General features: G+C 31.1%; 1 pseudogene; it reads left to right on the top strand.

Annotated features, from left to right (window-relative positions):
• The first annotated feature begins 1,696 nt into the window (after positions 1 to 1,696).
• Positions 1,697 to 4,146, top strand: LOC108201411 (uncharacterized; annotated as a pseudogene).
• The last annotated feature ends 5,038 nt before the right edge of the window (positions 4,147 to 9,184 follow it).

Below are 9,184 nucleotides of genomic sequence, written 5' to 3' on the forward strand. Positions count from 1 at the left end.
TTTTAAAAGGAGACTGCCTCTTTCTTATTTTTTTATTTGGCAATTAGTGGAAAAATAAATAAATAAATATTTGTATGAGAATAAATTAATGGATTTATGAGCAGAGGTGGAGTCTTTGTTTGGTTTTCAGTTTGCTGGGTAAGGTAACGATGAGATGTAGCTAATTCTTTGAGCTGTTGGACCCGATTTTTTTTTAAAGTATTTCGCATACTTAATTATTGAAGAATCATTTTATATTATTATTAAGAAATATGATAAATTCTTTAAATTGATAAAAAAAATCTCGTTCCTGAATCTGGATCCAATATTAAAATCTAATAATTCTAGAGTTATTGTGATAATTAATACTCAATATTTCAACAAAGATTAAAAATCGGCATGTCCTATTACATCGATACAAAATACAAGAATAGAGATTTGGATTTCTATATGAATTAATAAAAAATGGGCATCCTAATTTTTAGGTTAAATATTTCTTAGAATAAAGATTAGTTTAAAAATTCAGGAAAATACGGATTTTATTATTGCCCTAATTATTCTTATTGTTGCATATACACCGAATAAAATGGCAAGTCGTGCAAAAGAGGACACTGAAAGCAATAAAGAACGAGTTTGGATTTTTTGTATTCGGCCCACTTAATTATAAGCTGCTAATTTTCTTTTTAACAGGCTAAAAGCGGTTCAAATCTTCTAACTTTAGCTTTTCTCATGATTTTATCAAAGCAAGTGGAACTAGCAGCAGTGTTAGTATTGTATTTTGCGGTGATTTTTTTTTTTTTAATGTAGCCGTGATAGGGACTTCACGAATGATCACAAGCATACAAGAGGCGGTGAATTTGAATGGTAAAATTTAGTGACCCTAATTTATGACTATTTTTTATCGGTTTTTCTGGGCACACATTAAGCATTAAAATTTATAAGTTTAAGTGATTTTGATTGGTTTCTACTTCTTTATAATAGTGGACTCCCTCCAAATTCACCAACTACACCAATTAAAATCCACCAAACTTATAGAATTTGATGCGAGCACACGCTAAACAAACCCCTTTTTTCTATATCTTCTAGTATACTCCTCTTAACAACACTTTTTTTTATATCTTCTGGTATACTCCTCTTAACAACAGAGTAGTATCAATATCTTTTTTACTTTTCAACTAATTCTTTTTTGTCACCTCTATAACACATGTGTATGAAAATATATAGGTGACTTTCAATTATTTTTATTTAAAATTTTTCTCTCCTCACGAAATTAGCACAAACATTTAAAATCACATCTATATCTTTGTATTAGTTACAATCAAACAAAGTTTTGGTTGTAATAGATAATTTTCTAGATGATATTTTGGTTCATTAAATATTTATTAAAAAAATATATTGTCATTTGAGAGAACCTCGTTTTTAAAATTAGCACATAGCCTCAAAAAAGTTCAATCGACGGTAGTATGTTTTATACACCAAGTCTTTCGCGAGATCTCTTAAAAATCTATTTCTGCTGTAATGGACTTCATCACCCCTTAAGACGATAAACAAATAAAATGCTTCACTAATTTCATACGTCTAACAAAAAAATTATTTTTGTCATCCAACTTTTCGACACATCATTTGGGGAAAAAAATGAGACAAATTTCTGGATACCTAATATTTTCTTATTTTCTGGGGATATAATCACATTTAATGATGGGTGGAGACTGGAGGGATGGAGGCTAGAGGAGAAAGTGAGGTGTGATGAGTTAATGTGCTAAAATGAAATTGAGTGTGTTAGAGCATCCGCAGCGCGGACCTTTTTTAGGCCACTTCCCACCTCGGGAAGACAAATACAGAGTTGGGCAAAAGAAAAGTGACCCACATGCGTTGTGTGGTATTGCAAATTCTGTCCATGGTCTCTAGGGTGGCCATTGGCCAACTGACACAAGCGCGCGGTTTAAAATTAAAATGGCCCCATTCACTTTCTTTTGCAGTGTATGTATTAGCAGGTTACCGTTTATTTGTATAATTAAGAAACTATACGTTGATTTTATAACAGCTAAATTTATATCCGTTGCTATTTATTAGCCTATATATAGTAGATCATTTTAATTCACTTCTTACTCCAAGTTTCATCTTTTTTTTTTCTCTCAACAATTTTTCTATTGCCAAATTATGAATCCCAATAATTTTCAATCTTCAAATTCGTAAAATTCAAACTCCAATTCTCAGAACCCAAATTTAAATTTTCCATTTCAATTCCCAAATCCATATTTTCCATTTGTTCAAAATCCTAGTATGGAAAATACTCAATTTTCAAACATACAAAATAAAAATTTCAATTCTCTGATTCCTAATCCTTCCTTTTTAATTCCAAATAATTTATTTCCGTATACTCAAAATTCTCAAATGTATCCATTTTCACATTTCCAAAATTTTACTACATCACACCCACAATTCGGAAACAACCAAACACCAATTAATGTTGAAGATTCTCCACGTTCGCAATTTTCTACTTTTAATAGTAGAGACGTTATAGATTTAAACGACAATAGCGTTGAAGTTGAAGATATACGAGAAAGTAGTGTTCAATGAAAATGAGAAGAAGATAATCTTTTAATTAGTGCTTGATTAAATGTCTCAACTGATCCACTAATTGGTACGGATCAAAAGGGTGAAACATTTTGGGAACGAATTCATCAATATTGCGAAGAAAGCGAGCCTGGTCTTATAAAAAGAGGCGTTGTGGCTATAAGAAAAAGATGACAACGAATCAATGAAGGCGCTTAAAAATATGGAGCATGTTTCGAGCAAGCACAAAAAATGATTGGGAGTGACTCAAACATGGACAATATAATATAGCAGGCTCATGTTGAACATAAAGCTCGTTATGGCAAAAAATGTAACTTTGATAAGCATTGGACTGAGCTTCAGAGGCAACCAAAATGGAGAACTCCTACAACAAATAGCGGAAGTACAAATCCAGTCTATACCCCTAAAAAAAATGGAGAATCCTACAAAAAATGTAACTTTGATAAGCATTGGAGTGAACGTCTAGTGAAAGATTATTTTGCAGAAAATCCAGTCTATACCCCGGAAACATTTCGTAGAAGGTTCCGAATGGGGAGACATGTATTTCTTCGCATTGTACATGCTCTCTCCAATTTCAATTCATATTTCCAACAAAGGGTTGATGCATTGGGAAGAAAAGGCTTATCACCTCTACAGAAATGCACTGCTGCCATACGTATGTTGGCATATGGAGTCTTTGCTGATGCTGTTGATGACTATGTCCGAATCGGCGAGTCAACCGCCATTGAATGCTTGAAAAAGTTTGTCACTGCTGTAATATTGGTGTTTGAAAATGAATACCTGCGAAGACCAAATTCCAATATGTTCGACGTTTATTAGAGATGGGAGAGGCCCATGGGTTTCCTGGTATGATGAATAATATTGATTGTATGCATTAGCAATGGAAAAATTGTCCTAAAACGTGGAAAGGGATGTTTATGAATGTTTATGAGTGGTCACAAAGGTATTCCAACACTCTTACTTGAAGCGGTTGCCTCATCTGATCTATGGATATGACATGCATTTTTTGGAGTAGCTGGGTCTAACAATGACATAAATGTTTTAGACCGGTCATCATTATTCGATGAAGTGCTGGAAGGTCGTGCCCCGGAAATAAATTATACGTTGAATGGTAACAACTATAATTTAGGGTACTATTTAGCTGATGGAATATACCCATAATGAGCTACATTTGTGAAAACAATTCCACGTCCACAAAGTGAGAAGAGAAAGTTATTTTCTAAATATCAGGAATGTCAACGAAAAGATGTGGAACGAGCATTTGGTGTATTGCAGTCTCGTTTTGCAATTGTGCGTAATCCTGCACGATTCTGGGATAAAGGAGGTCTTGCTAGAATAATGAGAGCACGCATCATATTGCACAATATAATTGTGGAGGATGAAAGAGACACATATGCTACACCATTTGGTCCTCTACCGGCTTACGATGACACAACAAATGGAATACCACAACCAAATTTAGGTGAGGAGCTTTTTGTTTCGTATGAAAACTATATCGAAAGAACTATCCAGATTCATGATCGAGTAAAATATCGTCAACTGCAGACTGACTTGGTGGAGCACATCTCGGAATTTCACAATTCCCGTTAAATTATTTGCATGTTGTTCTTTTTAATAATTATGTTGTTCTTCTAATTTTTAAATTTTATGTCATTTATTTAAATTTATGAAAAATATTTTATCTTTAAATTAATTTAAGTTAGAAAAAATAGATTTTATTAGTTTTAATAACTTACGGACCGAAATACTATAAATCATAGTTTAAATTCAACTTATTAAGTGGTGGGACCATGTCCCTGCAAAAATAATGTTAAAAAAAAAATGAACAGGCCATGCCCATGCATTGGAGGAGCTAGGCCAGAAAAGTGTTTTGTCCAACATTTGCCAATTGTTCATCTTGTTGGGTCCGTGAACAGAGGTATCGGTTTCCGCGTTGCTCTTATGGATTGAAATACTTTCTTAATATTTCTTATGCATCAATTTTAATTTTTTTCTATCTAAAACTTCTTATACCTTTCAATTTTTTTTCATTTTTCTTATTTAACAATTTTTTTTTATTTTTTAGTATATTTTATCTTGAAAAAAAATTATACAATAATTATATAATTTAAAAATTTTGGGTGCTTTCTAATTTTGGGCATAGGCCATTGCCCCAGATTGCCCCTATCTCTATCTCCAAATACGTTCATTTTCCAATTTTATTAACTTATTTGACTATTATTTACGTGAAGTCTTTAGTCGAATTTTAAGTCAATTTTTTTTATTTTAACTAAAAGTTAAAATTAGCATAATGTACTTGTTTAATTAAATTAAAATATTTATGAAAATATTTTCATAGAAAGTTTAAAAATGTGCGGCAAGATTCCATCTCAAGATAAATAAACTTGGATATAGATAAAGTATTAATATCAATGGCGGAACCAGAGGGGGGTTAGGGGATGCTAGAGCCCCCCCTAACCTCGAAGAAACAGTGTAATTTTTTTTTTCCAGCCCCCGGTGAATTGGTGTTGTCAATATAATTTTTCTTTTAGCCCCTGCTAAATTATAAATGTCATAAAGAGGAATTTATTGTAAAAAAAGAAAAGAAAAGGCTCTTAGTCTAAAGAGAATCTAATTAACAAATACATTCAAATAGATATACTCAGAGCATCTCCAACAAACTTCTTAACTTTATCATGCATGCTGAGTACTATGAACATAGAAAAAATAATATAAAATATAGTTAATAGGGAGAGTGTGCTCCTCATTGTTGAGGAAACAAATAGATCTCCTAAGTTTTTGAAGAGGTGCTAGGAGTTTGTTGGAGTTCATTTCATCTCCGTATTCTTCAAATTTTGGCTAAAGAGCCCATATAAATTAGGAAACTTTTGGATATACTCTCATAAGTCATACGTACACGCTTGACACTACCCTAACTCAATGGAGTTCTTTTGATGAAAGTTATCTTGACAATTACTAATAATTTGTCATGAGCTTTACATCAAAGAATCAGACGGATTTGGCACTCCATTTCAAATGATAAGAAGCGGATAAAGATTAATATGGACTTTAAAGTATAGGAAATCTTTCTGTCATTGTTGAGTTAGCTCTGGTTTTACCTGTTGTCATTGCTACTGTTGAGAGAGTTTTTTCCATTATAAAAACAATTAGGACTTATCAGCGTAATAGGATGGGAGATGCATGAATGAATGATAGTATGATGATATATGTCGAGAAAGCTATTTATGGAAGTGTGGATAACGAAATAGTTCAGCCCCCCTAACCTTCAGTCCTGGTTCCGCCACTGATTAATATAATAGTCATATAGTAGTATTCCATACCACTTCTGTCCCTCTCATTTCTTTCCATACTGCTTTTGTTCCTTTCAATTCTTTACACCTTTTTTACATTACTCGACATGTATTTAAAGCATATATAAACACAATTTCGTAATTTTTTTTGAAATTTTTGTTTTTTGTAAAGTATTTAGATCATAAATATTTGTTCAAACAAAAATAAAATAATTTATTAAATTATATTTTATGAGAACGTTAAAATGGAAAGGACGGATAAAATGTTCCTGAGAAACGCTCCGAGTACTCCAACCAAAGAGACGTGTTACCAAAATCACGTACTCACACACCCATAGAAAAAAGAATTGACCAGATGCTATGAACATGTTAAAATTATTTTATCGGTTTGGCTAGTGTGTGCCCGTGGGCACATGCTAAGCACTAACATTAATAAAAATGGAGGGTTTTGATTGGTGTGGTTGTTGTAACTGCAGGGGGGTCCACCATTATTAAAGAAGGTAAACTAATAGAAACCCTCCAATTTCATAAATTTTGGTGCTTAATATGTGCCCATGGGCACACCATAGAAAAACCGTTATTTTATTATTAAATAAAAAATTCAAAGCTTCAAATCCGTGTCTAAAATATTCAAGGAGAATTGATTATAAAGTGACGTGTAGAATAGAAAGATGATTATGCCACGACAAATGACAGCTACGCCGGCCCCATTTTGTCCCCTCTTTGAATCACGAATATGACTTTTCAAATTTTTTATTTTCTCACCCTTTTTTAAATTATAATACGATACTCTTCCGTCCCATTTTACCCGTTTTACGTGGGTTTGTTTGATTTTCACGGTGATTAAAAGAAAGATAGTAAAAATGTTAGTTCAGTTGAAAACTAGGTAAAGTGGTAGAACCTATCGAAATTTAATAATAAATGTGAAATAGTGAAAGAAAATAGTGAGCGTAATAATATTTATTTAGTAAAAGGAGAGTATAAAATAGAGAAATAATTGGTGTAATAGTGAAAAGTCGTGTTCACATATAGTAAATATAATAGGTTATTTTTTCTAAAATATGCCGAAAAGTAATAAGAATTATATAAAATGAGACGGGGGAGTATATCTTAGAAGTAAATGTGTAATGATTATCGAAATTTATTCATTAAAAATATTCTAATATCTGAAATTTCAAATTTACAGTAGTATGGCCGTATATTATTTTGATTCATAAAAAGGTAGACTTGATTGAAAAAATATTAATTTTTCTCATATAAAATATAAGGACAGTTTATGTCCACCAATTTATAAATTTGAAATTCTAATTACTAAAACGTAAAAACGATAAAGTTCGGTGATTAATTTTTGTTTCTCTCTATACTTTAACTACTACCACTTTCGCCTGACAGTAATATTTATGGTGACGGGTGATTCCCGGTAAATTGCTTGATCAGTGTAGTGCATAGTGCCGTTGGTTCCTGGAGGCAACGTGCTGAGAGTAGTGGGAGATTTATGGAGGGTCCAATTTGTTGACTTGCGGCAACGAAACCAACTTGCTCACAACTTTTGACTTAACGACATTCCGCTAAATGCTCATTCAAATTTGGTAGGGTTTCACAATAATTGATTCTTATTTTACTTTTTTTTTGAAAAATATCTAGCGTGTCTAAATTCAGATTAGGATTTTACCACTGATTTCTGTTCTTCTTTTGAAAACAGGTTCTACCGCTGGACTTAATTTCTCACTGATGTCACTGTATATCTGTCAGTGTCCCCGGACTTGATTATCAAAAAAACATATCTAACCCTTAAATATTTTTATTAGTTATACGAGGAGTAGTACGTGTGTCATATATAATATCATAAATTATAATTTAGGATAATTTATTAAAAAACAAATATTTCTATCATGTCGTAAAATATATTAAATTACTAGGAGTCTAAGATCTTTCATTGCCTTATTTATAAAATTGTTCTACTCAAATCTCATTTGATTTTGATAATAAAATATTATTATTACCTCTCTTTTCACACTTATTTTTCTTATATTTTTCATTCAAATATATACTTACAAGTCAATGACAAAACAAAATTTTACAAGTTAAATATATTATCTTCATAATAAACCCTTTGAATAATGATTCTTGTTGAAATGAATATACAAAAAATGAGTTTCTAAACTATTATGACACTATATTAAATAATATTTACAAGACAATTACTTGAACATTCTTGGACTTGCTCTTAATATTTATTATCCGTGTTCCGTCATACTATATCTTTTTTATGTGAATACACGAGAGCGAATAATTTTTATTCGTGCTCCAAAATATTGGGATTATTTGTTTAAAGTTAAAAAAGTTACTTACAGATTATATTGGGACCCTTTAGTTGGATTTTTTTTAATTTATATTAATTTTTATTTCTCCTTTATGAAAATATTATTATATTTATTAATTTTAAAAGTTGTACATTTTAATCTTGAATTAATTTTATTGCTTGTAAGTTGAGAAACAAGGTGATGCTTAGTTTAAGATTTTTATTTTGGAGCATTAAAATTTAGTGTCTAAAGATTGGGGATGTTTCGCATATCTTTTGATTAGATAATAAATTTTCTTGAATAAAAAAAATTTCTCTTCAAAAATTACGTTCTTGTTCGAGTATGCATGTACACCTTTGACAAACAGAGAGTAAAAAAGTGAATTATAAATGATGGATAATTTAAAATTTATAAGTAACATGACTTATTAGCTCTCATCTTATAAATAAAAATAAGTCCGTACAAAATCTCCATCAACACAAATGTGCCACCTGGATAATATGACTTATTAGCTCCCATCTTATAAATAATATTGGCATTGTATAATAATCTCTGTCAACACAAATTGTCACCTAAACAAAATATAGTTGTTGGAAATATAGTTGTTGGATGGACGTGCACTAACCCCTATTTATTAAGTATTTGGATTTTGGATAATTTTACTTACAATGTTGGGTAATTTAAAGAAGTAGAATATTACTAAAGATAAATATGGAAAATAAATAAAAATAAAAGAAATTTAGACCCTGTTTGGGGATTAGTTGTTAGCGGTTAGCGGATTAAATTAGATGTTTTGACTAGCGGATTAAAATAGATATTTTGACTAGCGGATTGAATTAGCTGTTTCTCGTAAAACGTAAAACTATTTGGTTAGGCCAATTCCAACCATAGATCCAAATTTGGATCACCAAATGATCCAAATTTAGGGCGAGATCCAAATCCTATTCCAACCATGTGATCCAAATTCATTCATCTTTATAATATTCATATACTTTAATTTTAAATATTTTAAAAAATGGTTAACTAATTTCATCA

This window comes from Daucus carota, chromosome 9, assembly GCF_001625215.2.
Source record: "Daucus carota subsp. sativus chromosome 9, DH1 v3.0, whole genome shotgun sequence".
NCBI lineage: Eukaryota > Viridiplantae > Streptophyta > Magnoliopsida > Apiales > Apiaceae > Daucus > Daucus carota.